General features: G+C 37.4%; 1 pseudogene; it reads right to left on the reverse strand.

The window, feature by feature from the left end:
• Positions 1-517: 517 nt before the first annotated feature.
• On the reverse strand, positions 518-9,015 carry LOC143647697 (ATP synthase F(0) complex subunit C2, mitochondrial pseudogene; annotated as a pseudogene).
• Positions 9,016-17,965: the final 8,950 nt, after the last annotated feature.

The following is a 17,965-nucleotide window of genomic DNA, read 5'->3' on the forward strand; positions in this document are numbered from 1 at the left end:
TTCCTGGGCCTTGAGGACTTCTTTTAATTAGGGAAAATTAGCATGTGATTTAGAACTACTTGTTCCACTGTATCCCAAATGAATCTTGTAAGCTGAAAAAGTAAGAAATTTGTGATATCATATTTAGTACTCTAAAATCTTATTGAAAAATTAATCTGCTTCTTTTAAGATTATGTCTTTACCTTCAAGTAATTATTTTCATTTATTTTTGTATTCATTAGTAGTTCATCCTTCCTATTCATATTTTGAGCAGGTGAATACTTTGTCGTGGGAGGCTGTCCTGTACATTGTAGAATGTTTGGCAGTATCTCTGATATTTACACATGGATAGCAGTAGCTTACTCCCTTCTCCCCACTGGCCAAGGGTGACTATTAAAAAATGCCCCTGGACATTACCAAATAACCATGGAGCAGAGGGTGGGAGAATATATCCTTGGTTAAAAATCACTGTTCTACATCAAACATTGCTAGATGGGTCCATTAGAAGATACATTAATTTTATGAAAAGCAATTTTGTTCATCTTATTAACAGAGTATTTTTTTTTGTCTTCCCTCTGTCAAGCCCTGAGCCAACCACTTTCCCCAGGCTGCCTGGGGAGATATAGGAAAAGGGACACATAGGGCAGATGAGGCATGAGAGAAAGAAGACATGGGAGATGGAGATGGCTCTTTGCATGGTGAAGAAGATGAGAGAGGCCACAATCAGGCAAAAGATGCCCATTGCTTCAGAGAGGGTAAAGCCCAGAATGCCTTAGGAGAAGGGTTGTTACTTCAGTGACAGAATTGGTTGTTACCAATGGTGAGACTCTCAAACGCAGTCGCAATCCCAGCCCCAAATCCAGCCACTCTGACTGGCGGCCCCAGTTCCCAATGAACTTGGCTGCTGTGTTCCCTTGAGATGGTGCTGGTTTGGGAGCTGCGGCTGGGGATAAGTGAGGTCAGGGAACAAGGGACTGCCAAGCTGCTGAGGCTGTCATCTGTCAGCATCTCGGGGTTGTTTCAGCACCACTATGAAGAATAGTGGCCTCAGCAGCTAAGAGGCACTCCTGACCAGGGAGGGAGAGGAGATGGACTTGGTGGAGGTGCACATTTTCAGGGGTCGAGGGACTGCAGGAGAGCTGCTCCCAGTGCTGAGAAGACAGAGAGAGGAGCAGCCTAAATTAATTTTGCTGTACTCTGGTGCCCTGAAAATATCATTAAAATGCTTTATATCCTTTTGGCCCCAAAGAATGAATGAAATGGAACATTTTCCTAATATGCAGAGTTTTAGATGGCTTAGTCTACACTAGACGAGACAAGAAAAAAAAATCAAGCTAAAAGTGTGCTTTCCAATTTGCTCAACTGTTGTTTGAGAAAGGGCAGAAATCAACAAATTTCAACCAGAAAAGAGATATTGGATTCCTTTGTTATAGGGCTTGACAGAAAAACACATATGGGATCCGTGAATGAAGTTAAATCGCAGAAAAAAAAATCTCTGTTTGATACTGAAGACTGTAAACACTAATGATCAATTCTTATTATTTATAAGTTCAATATGGAACTCTCAAACTCTAATCATTATTTCAGAAACACCCAAGCCACTTATGAGTTAAAACAAGACACGGGGCACAACTCCATGAGCTGTTAATATTGTCTATTTTAATAAAGCATAGCAGAATGCACATTACCAAATTTTGCTCCTTTGAGGTTGTTGTCATCTTGGTAAGCTATACTACTTACCTACAAAACTGTCATTGACCCCTTTCCCAAACATTTTTGACCTGGAATAACTGCCGGGTTAATCACAACAGTAAATAATTCTTGTTTAGAATTACATCTTATTTATTCTGAACAAGAATGGTAATTCAATTGGGTTTTTATCTACCAGATTTGTTTCCCCCATTCAAATCCATGTTTAAAAATTTAATATTACTACCATTATAGATACTCAAAAAAAATGCTGTTTTCCAGGAAAATTCAAAAATATTTTGAACAGTGATAACATCTTTGAAATAAATAAAAGTTTCCTTCAAGCTGACTACCTGAAGAAAATAATATGCATTTGTATTTATGTTTGGGTATATTTGTCTTTTCTAAAAAAATCTTAATTATTTTATAGTTCTAAACTATAGATTTGAGGATCCACTACCTAAAAATTCTCTGAAAACAGAAAAGTTTTCTTTCTAAAGTTTTACCTAATATTACTAAATCCAAACAACAGTAATAATCTTTTTGCATTATTAAGCAACTTAATTGAAAAGCAGCACAGCATACTGGCTAAAATCATGAGCTTTGTAGCTCAACTGCCAGAATGCAATTCTGACTGTCACTGTAATGACTTTGTTTCCTAACCTGCAGAAGGAGGCTAATAAAAAAAACTCATTGTTGCAAAGATTAAATGAGTTAATAAGTATAGCACATTAAGAGTAGGGTGACACATAGTAATGCTCTAAATGTTGATTATTACTATTATCACTTCACTTTTCTCATGACTCTTTTTATTTGATTTGATCCAGTTTCCTGAAAACTTCAATGTCCTGAACCAAAGAGTTGCCTATAATTTCTTTCACAGAGATTCTCTACAAGTGAAGCTTTTTATCTCTTGCTTTGTCTTCAATGTCTCTTTGGTTCATACTTTCCTCTGCATTTTACAAGTTCTCTTTCAGTCACTACTTATTTTCATTACATATTAAATCATATTGACACTGCATGGAAATGAAATTCATTGGCACAGAATAAAAGGTTTAAATTTATCGTTGACATAGATAACAGAAAGGGAAGGAGATTATTTTGTGTGATATGAATCAAGCATGGTGAAAAAAATGTTCTCTCAAAGAAGTAGGTTTCCATTTAAGGGTTGATAACATTTAAATTCTATAAGAATTCTTTTCTGTGATACTCTTAATGATGCAGCATTTTTTAAAATTTCACAGTATTCTTTTGAATGTATCTTTTACACTCAACTCACCAAATAAGTGATACAGGTAGTAAATAAGCACATGGAAAGATGCTCAACATCATTAGTCATTAGGAAATGCCAATTATAAACCAAAGTGATACCAATGTGCACACACTACATTGGATAACATTTTAAAAACTGAAAATATTAAGTACTGGTGAGGATGTGGAGCTTCTAAAACTCTCATGCATTGTTACTGGGAATACATAACTGTACAGCCACTTTGGAAAAACAGTTTTGAAAAATAGCTAAACATACACTTACCATATGACCAAGCAATACCTCTTCTAAGTGTCGTTTATCTTAAAGAAATGAATATATGTGGCCACAAAAAGACCTATATGTGAGTGTTTATAGCAATTTTATTTATAATTGCCACAAACTGAAAGCAATCCAAATCTCCATCAACTGCTGAATGAATTAACAGATTATGATTCTTTCATACAATGAGGTTATACTCATCAGTTAAAAGGAATGAACAATTGATGCAACAATATGGATTTATCTCAAAAGCATTATGCTAACTGAAAGAAGCCAGACACAAGAGGTTACTACACACCGTAAGATTCCATTTACATGAATATTTGGAAGGTACAAAATTATAGGGCTATAATCAGAGCAGTGGTTGTATGGACTGGGAAAGAGGACTGATCACAAAAAAGTACCAGGAAAATTTTTGTAGTGTTGGAAATACTCTAATCTTGATGATAGTGGTGGTTACATGAGTGCATACATTGGTAAAAATTCGTAAAACAGTATGCCTAAATAGAATGAATTTAACTGTATATGAATTATACCTCAATAAATCTGATTAAAAAAAGATAACGCAGTGTATTTGAAATCACCCCTCACATAGGTTCAGTAGTTCATTCCAAATCCGAACTCACCTTGGCAGGACCAACTCACAATCAAGGGAATAGATATGTGTCATCATCATTTATTTTGGCTTGCCATAATTATGCTGTACTGGATGCAAAAATATCCAAAACCTGGTAGCACTATTGCATTTGATAAGAAATTAACAATTTCTCTAAGTACCCTACATTAATCATGATAGATCAGGTTATGCTATGGCAGAAACCCCAAATCTCAGGGTTTAACACACAGATATTTATTTCTTGCTCATGTAAATTCTTCAGCAGGTTTCTGGTCACCCTCCAGAGCAACTGCTGCCTATGCAATTCCTCAGTGGTTTCGAATGAACAGGTCTTCTCCATAGTGTAGCCGTATCATCTGAAGTCTGCAGGCTCTTGCTTGGTTAGTGGAACAGGGGAAGAGAATGCTCACAGCAGTAATTAAATGCTCACGTCTGGAAGTGACAACCCACATTTCTTCTGCTCACAATACTTTGTCAGGGACTGGTCGCAAGCTCAACTGCAAGGGGCAAAGAAGTGAAATCTCTCTTGTGCCAGGAAAAAATGAGGAGACTCAGAGAGAGGTAAGCACTGGAAGTCTCTTACACAGTCTCTTTTTATTTAATTTCATGATACATATTCTGCATCTTCTTATGCAAGTAACTATTCATTCACTCATTCTTCTGGACTGCAAAATAGAAACATATTACTGGGCAAAAGCAATATGATGGCATATTCTTGCCCCCAAATGTCATCATTTGAACCTTGACAACTGTTACACTGGCGGAAAATTAAACCTACCAAGGGTTTAATATTTTCTCCTGGGGTTTCCCACTGCATTTTGATATTCAGGGGCTGATGAGAATTTGCTCTGTATGCTTCTGCCTAGTCTTTTAGCATTTGGGAATCTGGGAGCAATTAATGTCATCTTTTAAATGACAGAGGGAATTAACTTTGTGTGTTTTCTGTGTTAATAGAATATTCTCAAAATTTCAGATGAAGTCTGAATTTCTGAACATTTTTGGATCAAATCCACACTCGATTCTTTAGAGATCACTTAAAATACAAGGTGAAAGAGGATGAAATTAAAAAAGAAAAATATCTATATTTTGCAGCAGGAGGAGCTGAAATGAGTTTGAGAATGTATACAGTGAAGGGAGAAGAGTAAACATGAGATAATTGATGAAGTAGAAGTTTCAAACAGGAAAAGAAGGCACTAAGTGATTTGGAGGTAGGAAGCAAGCAATTGGAAAAGGAACCACAGCTGGGGAAGGATGCAGAACAGAGATTGATCTTAATCTTAAAATGTCTTTTTAGAGACCAAAGTTTAGGAGTCCTTAAATTTGTTCCAATTTATCCTTTTCCCATAGAAAAGAAAGAGCTAACCGTTTGTCCTTTATATCCATTAAAAGGACGAATACAACACATAATGTTGGTCAAAAGGAAGGCCCATTGATGTAGAATGAGCTATCATGTTCTTTTTAACGGTGGTATATGTTCAGATTACATATACATGTACACATGTATGTGCATACAGTATATAAGTGTATAAACATATAGATATAAAATATGTAAACAGAAAATAACCTTCAGAGAAGGTAAACAAAGATTCCATCACATTACAGTTCAGGAAGTTGCTATAGTATAATCTTCTAGGAGAGGCAAAATGTAATGTTCATTATATCCCTTTCCTCATTCTGTGTCATTATATCATAATGCATCATTAAAGGGGCTCAGCTCTCTTTCCCATGGAGCACTGAAGTAGCCACTACAAGTAAAATTAAATAAAACTTTGTAATCAATTTGAAATCTGTTTTCTCTCAATGATGAGCAAAGGGTTTATGAATTTTGAATGGTGGAAAAGAGTTTCTCCAGAAATTTTTTCTTTACAGTAGAAAACTAGGAAAAATGATCATTTCCTTCTTCCTTCTTTTGTCCCTCTCTTCCTTCTTTCCTTGAACAAATGTGAATTAAGCACTTACCATAGGCCAAGCATTGTGCCAGGTGTGGGATATACAATGATAACCAAAACACAGTGGCGAAATCCTAAACAGCATACAGCCTTCATGGGCCTTCCCTTCTGGAAAGATTTTCTTCACTTTGCTAAAAGCTTAGGTGAACTTAGTCTCCACCTATCCTGGCATTGCTTCTCAGATTCCACTACCACTACTTCAGTCCAAACTCTACCATCTCCCGCCTGGGCTGCAGTAGCCACCACAGTGAAGCTTTCTAATCATTCCAATCCCGTTCAACCCATTCTTCACACTGAACCAGAGCCATTTTAAATATTCACACCAGATCATGTGTAATCTGCTTAAAACTCTCCATTGGATTCCTCTGCTGTTGAGGAAGAAGCCGGTGGCTTCCAAATGGGTTCTAAAATGGCTTCCAAGGCCCTGGAGGATTCCTTCATACCTGTGCTTAGTTAACTTCATCCGTGCTTTCCTCCCCTCTGCGCTCTGTAATCCCACCACAGTACTCTTCTCCCCGTTCTCAGGCTTACCCAGCTCCTTCCTGCCTTAGGACCTTTGAGCCTGTTGTTTTGCCCCCTGAAGTGCTCTTTTTCCATCCTTTCCTTTAAATTAACCTTTAGTCATCTGTCAGAGCTCAGCTCAGATGTCGCAACTCAAAGATTTCTTCTCTGACCAACTGCCCCCCTCCACACTAGATTGCATTCTTCTTGCGGTATCACATACCTTTCCTTCTTTCACCATCTTTTATGAGTCTCTATTTGATCTGTTGGACTATTTGATTAAAGTGTCTACCTGCCCCCATCAGACTGTAAGCTCAATGGCTATATGATGAGTGCAAGGAAAACGTCTGCTTTGATACTGTATGTTTGTGTGTGTGCACGTGTGTGTAACCTAGCACATAGTAGCTGCTACACAAATAGTTGGGTTATGGAGAAATGACTAAATAATGAACTCATACCAGTTGCATGAACCAACAAATAAAGATTCCACTGTTTCTCTTCCCAGAGCTTTCAATCCGATGGGATAAACAGTATAATAGAATGGGATAAATTCTGTGAGGGGAGAAGTACAGTTGCTGTGGGAAAACAGAAGAAGGTATCTAATTCCAATTCTGAGGGTCTGCTGTGATGAGACAGAATTATAAATCAGGACTTGTCGTAGACATATTTATGAAAGTAAAAAATATTCACATTTCCTGCTTTGCAGGGCTGTATATAGTAGTAAATAAGAACAGAAAAAGAAGCTGTGGAAATTCAGCTGAAAAAAGGCTATATTTTTCAGTCTAACGTCTCAGGGGCTGCAAACACAGAAAGACTCAGAATTCTTCCAATTAACACATCAGTACTGACCCAAGGAAGTATCTACAGTGAGGTCAATCAAAATAAAAGAGAGAGAGAGAGAGACCGAGAAAGAGAGTGAGAGCACAGAGGTTAACCAACCAAACAATGACAAAATAAGAGAACCAGGGTCATTACCAGAGTATATGTTTTTTTCTTTGATTGTTCATGCCTTAAAAAGGTTGACAGGAAACTCAGTGGCAGAATTCTCGCCTGCCATACCGGGGACCCGGGTTCGATTCCCAGTGCCTGCCCATGCAGAATTTAAAAAAAAAGCTTGACAGGAAAGCCTACAATCTCAGTGTAGTTATAGTAAGCACTGTTTCTAGTCATTTCATACACATGTGTATGCAGACACTATATGCAATATAATAAATTAAACATAGTCCATTTTACATTATGGCTCCAGTCATTCTGAGTTAACTTTGTTATCTTTATGAAACTTTCATTTTTTAAAACTCAGTTTTTGTTAAGCACATATTTGGACACAAACACATCCATACGACATTTGTGCACGAGTTCCTAATAGTCAAGTCGAGAAACCCACCTGTTAGATAATTGTTCTTGAATAAGATCTGTTCCTGGTAGAGATTGGGCCCCATGTTATTCATAAGTAAAAAGACACTCAGAGAGTTTTGCTGTGGATTTGCCTTTGTAAATTCCAGGGCCAGGGAAAGGGGGTCCCCTGAGAGTGTCTCTTTAATGAGGGAGCCCAACAGCAGTAGGACAGAATATAAACCATAAACCACAGAATTCATTTGTTCCTCACTGTGATCAACCAGATTTTGCTGTAGGGTAGCAAATGACTGTGGGGTCCAGTGGGAGAAGCCAAACAGCTGTCACTCTCCTGAACAAATGGGAGTCTGAGAAAGCATTCAGCAATGTCACATTGCCATGGGCGTGTTCGGAGCTGCCCCAGACACCTCATCTTTCTCTTTGTGATCAGCAAAGGAAATGAAATACCGTTAGTGAGCATAGAACCTCCCTAATTTAACCATTATCTTCCTGTTTCTAAAGATTCTTTCTGTCCTTTCTTAAGGCATCAAAAAATGCCTACCTATTTCTAGAAATAGTGTTTCTTTCTTGCACAAAGAATTTCTCTTGCTTTTTGGAACACGACGGTCACTCATTTTTTTTTTTTTTTTTACTGAGTTGATATTTTTGGGGCAATTTGACATGTGGGGACATAAATAGATTATCAAATTTAGTCTTGGTGAAATTATTTTAATGCTTTTAAGAAATATATGTCTTTGGTTAAAAGTCATGGTGACAATTAATGATAACTATAATGTGTTTTTAAATATGTGGAATTGTAGAGTGCCACAGATAAATGCCATAGGTAAATTCAGAGTTGTATTCAGAATAATTGGCTCCACTGCATCTAGCTTTGTGATCGTAAATAAACCATTTCACGACTCTGCCATGGGAATTACCTGTAAAGCAAAAATAGTAGCCAGAATCCTAACTACTTTAAAAGGCTGATATGTTTAAAATAATCTGAGTCGAGATTTTAGGAAACATCAAGGTACTAAACATGCTAAATGTTATTATAATTATTATCAACATCATCATCATTAGGAGCTAGAAAAGTAAGGTTTTTTTTCCCAGATATATCTTTAGACATTGTATCTTTATTTTCTTGATTTTGAGTATTTAATGTTTTTCTAAAATGAGATTTGTAGTACACTGGACCTCAGGTGTGACAGTTTATTGAAATTGTTTTTGTTTTATGTTGAAGTAAAATGCTGAGATGTCATACATGTATGAGAGTCTCAGACTGTTTACTGAGTAACCACGATTTGTGCTTGTGGAACAGGTGGATTTGTACGTGGAACAGGTGGTTTCAGTGTCGTCCTGCATGGCATATTTTCCCACTGTTCTTACTTTTACACTTACAGGCAGACCTTGGGCATCTTGCTGACCATCTCCACTCCTACAAGTGTCAACCTTGTCTTTGCATAGGTGCACCAACGCCCTCTGCTGGACAGACTGCAGCAGGTAGCTTCAGAGTCCCTTCTCCACTGTGGGTTTCCTGCAGCTCTTCAACATCATCAGACCTGAGTGGTTGCTTGCCATCCTAAAGAGAGGTCTGGTGAAGTTGATAAACAGTGGTTTGGGTCTGTCACAGAAGAGGCTGCAATATGATTTTAAAAAGCGTCTGACTTTTTAACTTGGGAGTGCATTTCAACAGTGCTCATGGCAAACTAACTCACGCTGACATTTTGCAACACATCCATTCTTTGACATTGGTTCATTACATGTTGCTGGAGTATCCTCAAGTCAGAGAACTATTTTATCTTACATGGCTCAGAAGGCATGGTCCATAACAGTTTAGGATGATCTTTCAGAGAGATGCAACTTCTCCTTCTGAGAACTAAGACACGGACTAGTAGCTAATCTCAGTCATTCTGTCATCAAGTATTTATTGAACACCTATTAAATACCTGGAAAATTTTCATCACTAAGTATATCTCAGTGAAGAGAATACATCTGTGGAGGTACTAAATACCAGTAACCTTGTATCTATTTTTGACCTGCGGAAATAGAAATACTAATGGAATACAACAAAGGTCAACAACCATCTGATTTGCTTGGGACTGAAGAGTTTCCAAGGATGCAGCACTTTCAGTGTTAAACAAATCCCAGGCAAACTGGGATGAGTTGGCCACTCCTAAATACGACATTTCCTATCATAGAAGACTGTAACTTGCAGTAGCATTCACTGAAAAATTATCTTTCAGTAGCATTAGTTTCATCCCTAATGTTGTTATTCTGAAGAGTTTTTTTCACATTAAAAACTTGTAATTTATGTACATAACACTTATGAATCAATCTATTGAATTGCCATTTGCAAAGTACTTTCTTTGTAAAAAGATGCTAAGCAAACCCAAAATCATAAATATAAATTTGTACTGTGAAAGCCAAGGAATATAAATGCTTGAAAAGCTGAGCCCAACCTTGTAAGATGCAGAAAGAGCTTAGGTTACCTATGATTGAAAGACTTTAGAACAAAAAGTGAAATTAAAACCAGAGAAAGGTATTTGTTAATGAAATCCATGAGAAAGACCAAGCAAACTCTGTCAGGTGATAAAATATCATAGAAGCTTAGAACTAAATGGATCTAAAATTCATCCAGCTCTTTCTATCCAAATTAAACAGTTTTTCCTGGATTGGATGTAATTTGTAAAGGCTTGAATAGATCTTCTGCCATGTTATTATGAAAAATTAGTCTATTTTTCTCTTTGCTGAAAGAAATTTTTATTTCTCTTTTAGCAAATATTTCCCATATTTTATTTAAATATTTCCCATATTTTATTTAAATATGTTCCTCTTCTCATGATTTTGCTTTAGTGTTGAAAAATAAAATCACATTTGCACTTGTGATATCTTATACAATGCTACACAATTCTCAGTTCTATCTTTTCCAGTGGTTTCCATCTTTATCTCACAAAGTCACTCTTCTGGTGAAGCCAGAAAATGACTTAAATATAGCAAGACATTGAAATAGGTCTATGATTCTGCATTTAGCCTCTCATAATAACAGTTGAGGGATGAATAAATGCAAAGCTTTTAAGAAGCTAGATGCCTCATCCTAACTAGAATGAATGATGCTGGCTGGAGAGTACTCAGAAATTACTGCAGCCAAGGAGGAATTGAAAGACAGGTATACATTTGTTTTAGTGAAGATCTTATCAATAAAAAGAATATTAAATTATAAATTTCACATGGTAACTTAAGAGAGGCCATGTAAGTACACAAATCCACAGATAATGTCTTTCTTTTTATTTCATTAATGGTTTACGTCTCCTTTCAAACTTAATCTTATACATTCCAGAGGTTATAAGAACAAGAAAAGAACTAAACTGAACTTTTATACGCTTAACTTGTTCCTGTTTCCACTGAAATAAAGAAACTGAAAAGTAGTGTACTAGATAATAAATAAATAGATATTAAGGATAATTCTGAGAATTTTAGCAATGGAAAGGACCTAAAACACTCCTTATTCCAATCATTCTCCTCTCACTGAATTAATGGGTGTGAAAATAAGATTCAGTAAACTGTCCGTGATGAGTGTCGGATGCCAGTGTCAGGCTAACTCTCAGCTCAGTCTCTTTCCATCACATCATCTGCTTCTCCCCACCCCCAACAAATTAACTGAAAATTGACTCAATAGCTTGGCCAGATTCCTAATGTGGTATGTTAGCATATTCATTGAATGACAATGTAATGCATTAAGAAAGCACAGAATCCTTGTTACCCTGGGTCAGACAATCTCTCTGGGAATCTTATAAACCTAATACAAATTATAATTATTAAGAGGACTCAAGAATTCACAATATTCATCAATCATTTCATCAATAATGCTATTTGGTATCTTTTAAAGTTAATACAATGTGAAAAGACCTATGGTTAAATATCAAGGAGGCATAATTATATAAAATGTTAAACTTCCATAGGACCACCCCAGACCAGGATTTTACCTGTGCATTATTTATATCCACAAGACAGTAGAAACTACAAGGAAGTATAACGTCACTCTTATGGAAGCGTGCAATGCAAACCAAAATTGAACTGAAAATGGAGCTCCAGGGAACCTCAAAATTGAAAGTCATCCTACATAAATTAACCTAAGTTGAAAAGGTAGAGTCTTTACAAACCTAAACCAGATCAGACCAAACAGCTCAAAGAAACTGAATTAAAGTACATGCCAAATAGCTTGGAGAATTTCACATATATACACACAAACTTTTCTAAAACTATACAAACCAAAAATTTAAAGAGAAAATAATAATCTCTAAATTATAAGAAGAGGAGAGGAAGGAAGGAAGAAGGAGCTTTGTGTATCCCATTCCAACCTCCAGAAAATGTTGAAAAGTGAAAGTTGAGAAATCCAGCTATTTTCTGTCATATAGATATTTTCCGTTTACAAAATCCGTGTTATTTCATGACAATCTACTCATTGAGGGATTTTTCTGAAAAATCTGCATTAATAGATAGGTGCATGAAAATTGCTAAAATGTCTAAACTAAATTAGCTAACTATTCTGATGATGTACCTTCAAAGTACAGAGGATATTTCAATGTTAAGAAAGTTTGATTGGGATTACAGCCAAGAAAATAAAAGCAACTTTATGTACCTTCAAACCAGATGAAACCTCACCTTGAAAAACTATGAGTAAAGAAAATCGTCAAGCAGACAGGCTCCCACAAGTAGGAGACTTTCCCAGCCAATTTCAGTGACAGCCAAAAAAGACTAGGTCATTTCCAAAAACCTAACTCGAGAATTAATGGTGATTTATTACTCAGAGACATGACATTAATTAAAGCAAATTTATCAGTATCCTTATCACTTCAAGTTGATGTTATTGCAGTTGGCTGGAAAGAGGATACCAATTACTCAGGAAAGGACTGTCAGTCAATCAGGTCCTCCCAAAGTGCCTTTCCAAATCAGCTGAGAGGTTTCTCGAATTCTAGAATCCCCAAATTAAATGATGTTGGAGAGATCCTAGTCTGACCATTCTTTTAATCATGGCCATCCATACTTCTCCCAAATGTAAGAAACCACTTTTCCACTTTTTTAAAAACTCCACTAGATAGTGCATGATGAAAAGAGACATAGCCAGAAAAAGGGTTTGAGGTAGAAAGTGTACTTGGCTTGTGTGGTTCACTTGACAAGACTACTTCAGACCTGAGTTACACTTACTGAAAAGCAATTATAGATACTAATTCTTAATAACTAATATTTGAGTTAATATGTTAGAGGAGGATGATAATCTGATAAATACAATAAAATGTATTTTGTTTGCTATTGTGACAACATACAGCAATCCTTGTTCACAACTTTTTTTTTTTTTTTTTAACTCTACGGGCAGGCACCAGGGATCGAACCCAGGTCCTCGGGCATGGCAGGCAAGCATTCTTGCCTGCTGAGCCACCGTGGCCTGCCCTTGTTCACAACTCTTGAATGCCTAGAGTCCACTAAGCAAAACTAACCATAGAGGAGAATACTATGCCATACATTTTGTAATTATCACCAATATTGACCCCAAACTTCTTAGTGTACAATGTCAGCTTTTAAAATTTTACTTTCAACATTTTGGCTTTAATTAGGAAACTAAGCATTTAATTGCAGCATACTCTTTTTTTTTTCCCCCAATTCTCTGAATTGGAATTTCAGATAATATCAGATTCAACTGGTAGTTCCGCCAGGTGCCATCACTGATGAAGGGAACCCATTACTGTCAGCCCTTTTTGCCAGTTGCAGTCACTTGGGCTTCCATACAATCCCTAAGCCACAGTCACTAAAAGTTAACTCCTGCCATGTCTCCATGTACCCCTACTAATGGCTTGATACACTGTGTTGGTTCTTGTAACAACCTTATGACAAAGATAACCCCAAAGTTTACAAATGACTCAACCAAAATACAAAAAGCTTAAATAAATTATAAGTTATTTATAAACCTAATACAAATGATAATTTGTAGGTAGACTCTTTACAAAACTAAACCAGATCAGACCAAACAGCTCAGAGAAATCAAATTGAAGTACATGCCAAATAGCTAGGAGAATTTCATGCATACACACACAGCTTTTTCTAAAACTATGCAAACCAAAAATTTAAATTAAAAAATAATAATAAATAATTTCTAAATTATAAAGAGAGGAGAGGAAAGAAGGAAGAAGGAGCTTTGTGTATCCTACTCCAACCTACTACAAAGGACTGAAGCTGGAATTTAAACCTATGTGTATTTGTGATCTGTTGCTGTATAACAAATTGACCGAAATTTTACTGACTTAAAATAGCATTTATTTTCTGCGGCGAAGTGGAAGCCTCTGGCTCTGGATTTCTCACAAGGATGAAAACAACGTATTGGCCTGGGTTGCTGTCATCTCAAAGTTCGCCTGAGGGTAGTTCTACTACCAAGCTCACACGATTTTGGTAGGATTCAGTTTGTCACTGGCTATTGCACTGAGGGCCTCAGTTCCTTGCAGACTGTTGCCTGGAGGACACGCACAGTTCCTACTGCACATTAGCCTCCCCACAGAGTGGCTAAGAACAGGGAAGCTGGCTTCCTCAGTGTGGGCAAACAAGAAAGCCCAAGAAGAATGTCAGCAAGACAGAAGTAACCATCTTTTACAATTTCATCTTGGAAGTGACATTCCATAGAAGCAAGTCAGTAAGTCCAGTCCACAATCGGGGAGATTACACAGTGGCATGAATTCCAGGATTCAGTAGTCATTGGGAGTCAACTTCAGACACAGAGAAGTCTTTCTCTGTTTGATGGGATAGTAAAGGTATTTCTACAGTACTTAAATATATTAATAAAACCAGTTAATAGATCTAAGGTCAATCTCTTCTAGGTTATGAGATGATAATCAGCACCTTTGTGAAAAGTTGGAGCTAATTAATCTAACCTAGCATAAAATCTAATAAAATCTTTAGAAGCTATAGCACTTCCTGAACTGGAATTACTATCAAAATTCAAAAAGCATGACCATATCTGTTTAACCACAGCCAATTCTACTTAAATCAGAACTGTTCAGCGAAATATTCTATCAGTCATTACTGATCTGAATTCTGGTTTATCATTTCAATTGAAATATGGTTCCTGTTTAAAAAAACCTGTCATGAGACTTTCATGTCTAATAATAAATAAGGCAGTATCTAAATATTATTCATTAGCTGTTTTCTTGGGAGATAAGCTATCCAGTTTTCCCTTTTTCTGTTCTTCATAATACCTGCTACAAAAGTTGGGAGTTCCCAAGAAGACCCTCTCGTTCAATAAATTGTTAGATGTACTCACAAAACTCAGAAAAGATATTATACTCATATTATATATTATTATACAAAAGGATACAGATTAAAAATCAACAAGGTGAAGAGGCACATAGAGCAGGATCTAGGAGACAGCAACGTAACGAACTTCCAGTTGTCTTCTCCCATGAAATCCTGGGGACAGTGTCTATTTCTCCCAGCAACAGGGTGTGAAAATGTGCATCAAGTATTGCCAACCAGGGAAATTCACCTGAGCCTTGGTATCCAGAGTTTGGAGTTCAGTCATATAGACATGGTTGACCACCTGTATGGCTGACCTTAGTCTCTATTCCTCCAGATGCCAAATTGATAAAACCAAGGCCCCCCACAATAAATCACTTTGTAGCATAAACTATCTGGTGTGACCCAACACCCCAGGTGAACAGAGAGACTCTTATTCGGCAGGAGATTCCAAGGGTTTAGAGACTACCTCCCAGGACCTGAGGACAAACCTCTCTTTGGACAAAGATACTTCTTTACTGCACGCCAGCCAAGGTCATTTTTGTTCTTGGGATGTGGTTCTTTCAGTCTAAGTACTCTGACAGTGTTTCTTCTCCCCCAAGTGATTCCATGGCCCTTGTTGGTATGGTATCATTGTAAGAGAATACAGGGGCCTGACCTGTCTTCCACCCAGATAGACCATGCCAAGTTGGTCCAATTTTGTACTTTTACACTTTTTCACAGTGTATCACTGGAGATACTTCTGAACAAAATCCCCTTGTCTTTCTCAACATCACTCAATTTGGAATTTGCCATCTTGTTGTACATACTATAAAGCTTCCCACTTGGAAACTGGATGTCCTGTATCTACTAGGCACACTTAGAGCCACTGTGGATGTCTTAATTTAAGTTGTTCAAAAAGTAGCCCCTGAGATAAAGACTTGTGTTTATTTGGGAGATGACTCCAGGAAATAGGAGCAAAGAAACAGTCCATGTGGCATGGAAAAGGGAAGAAATCCAAATAAGTGTGTGTTTCAAGCTTGCCCCAGAGGGGAATGGTGCATTCTTCCACTGGGACATCCAGAGAAGTCCACAGAGTGCCTTCCAGAATTGTCCATGTACAGATAGATAGGAGAACACTGATACCTTATCTAATATCTCCCACTGGTCAAGTATTACCCTGCTGGAATTCACTCCCACTCCAGTCTGTGGCATTGGAGAGACCTGGAGCAGAAGTTAGACACATTGTCATCGGTGATCTGGAGTGCCCACCGAAACTGTCTGCTTCAGTCATGGTTGACACTGGAGGAAAGGCACCAGCCATGTCTGCTGCAACAATTTCACCTAAACAGTGGTTCACAAACATTGAAGAGTATTAGAACTCCTGGAGAGCTAATAAAGCTCAAAGGCTCATTATTGAAGAGATGCCGGGCTTGCGTCTTTGTATTTTTACCAAGGTCTCCAAATAATTCTGACACTTACTTACACCATTTGAGTAGCGCCTATATTGCTCTCTACATACCCTACGGGCAGAGGGCAGTCTCACCAGGAATTTATTTGCAGCTAATTTTGCTGTTATTAACCTGAACTTGAGGCAGGTCTAGAGTGTTCTGGGAGTCCCCCATAGCCCCATTGCCACAGGATCCCCAATTGTGTTGGCTCAGCCCATGATCATTGTTGCTTCTTCCTATTTAGCTAGTACCCCTGATGCTATACTCTTGCGAACTCACTCCCTCAAAGGAAAGGAAAATTACATTTGTTGAACACCTCCCATGAATTGCCAAATTTGAGAGATATGTTACAAACCTACCTCCATTTTACTTTCATGACAACCCTTTGAAGTAAGTTGCAGTATCTCAATTTTTTAGATAATAGAAATAAAGCTCTAGGGCGGGCAATGGTAGCTCAGTGGCAGAATTCTCACCTGCCATGCTGGAGACCTAGGTTCAATTCCCAGAGCCTGCCCATGCAAAAAAAAAAAAAAAAAAGAAAAGAAAAAAGAAAAAAAAAAAAAGAAAGCTCTAAGAGATCTGAATGTCCTTATCTACTGGATGAGAAAATAGATCCAGTTAATTACAAAGACTTCTCCCATCTTTGACATTATTGCCTTTTGGGGGGAAGTGGTTACCACAACCTGCATTAGCTCCACCCCAAATAAATCTGTTTTCTTTAACTTTGAAGAGGAATATACTGACTCAACTGGGAAAGCACTTTAAATTGTAGAGGTCAAACTGCCCACCCTGTGCTAAAACCAGTACCTGATCACACATTGGTTGGACAGGTTTATTTAATGGAAAAGGGATTTGTTGGGCACTTACTGTGTACCAGGCATGGTGTTGGGTGCTTCGTATACAACATCTCCTTTCTTGATTGCTCATTCCATGAAAAGCATCATCCCCTCCTTCCTGATCTTACAAAAGAACATATGTATCTCCCTGCAATAAATAGTTCCAGTAGGTTTATTACTCAGAAAACAGATCTTCACAAGAATGATTAAAGAGAGAATTAGCTCAAAAAGGTCATAAGATGTGGCAAATTTCATTCAGAGTTCTTTCTGAGTTTCATTACATATTGTTGAACTACTTTTGGACCTAGAATGAGACAGCACTTATATTTGAAATTTGGGAATTGGGACTGAACTTCACGTGTTTATTTTTCACAAGCTTTGGTAAGAATTTGCAATTCTACGTTTAAATGCATTTTGAAACATTTAAGAAGGATTCAAAATGCATCTTAGAATTTAATGGCGGTTTGAGGCTTCTATTCTAACCTTTATTTTCATTCTGTGTATTCTGACTAGTGCTTTCTCATTTTCCATTAGCTCTGATTAGCAAAGGACAGCCGTATATGCGCAGTGTAGAACGTGTCTACATTTAGCTCTTACTGTCTCACGAACCCCGGTTCCATGCTCTCAGGCACTCATGGTCTATGCTAAATCATTAAGCATTTCCAGGGGTGTTCCAAACAGCCTTCCAAGCAAGTGCATTTGGTATATTACTTTGTATCCTTTGAGAACAGCAGCATAGTTTCTGACAGCTTATTTTCAACAGCTAAGTATGAAGACATTGTAAAACAGTGTAAAAGCATTTAGTCTGGTGTTAATGATCT

The sequence above is a fragment of the Tamandua tetradactyla genome, chromosome 10 (assembly GCF_023851605.1).
Source record: "Tamandua tetradactyla isolate mTamTet1 chromosome 10, mTamTet1.pri, whole genome shotgun sequence".
NCBI lineage: Eukaryota > Metazoa > Chordata > Mammalia > Pilosa > Myrmecophagidae > Tamandua > Tamandua tetradactyla.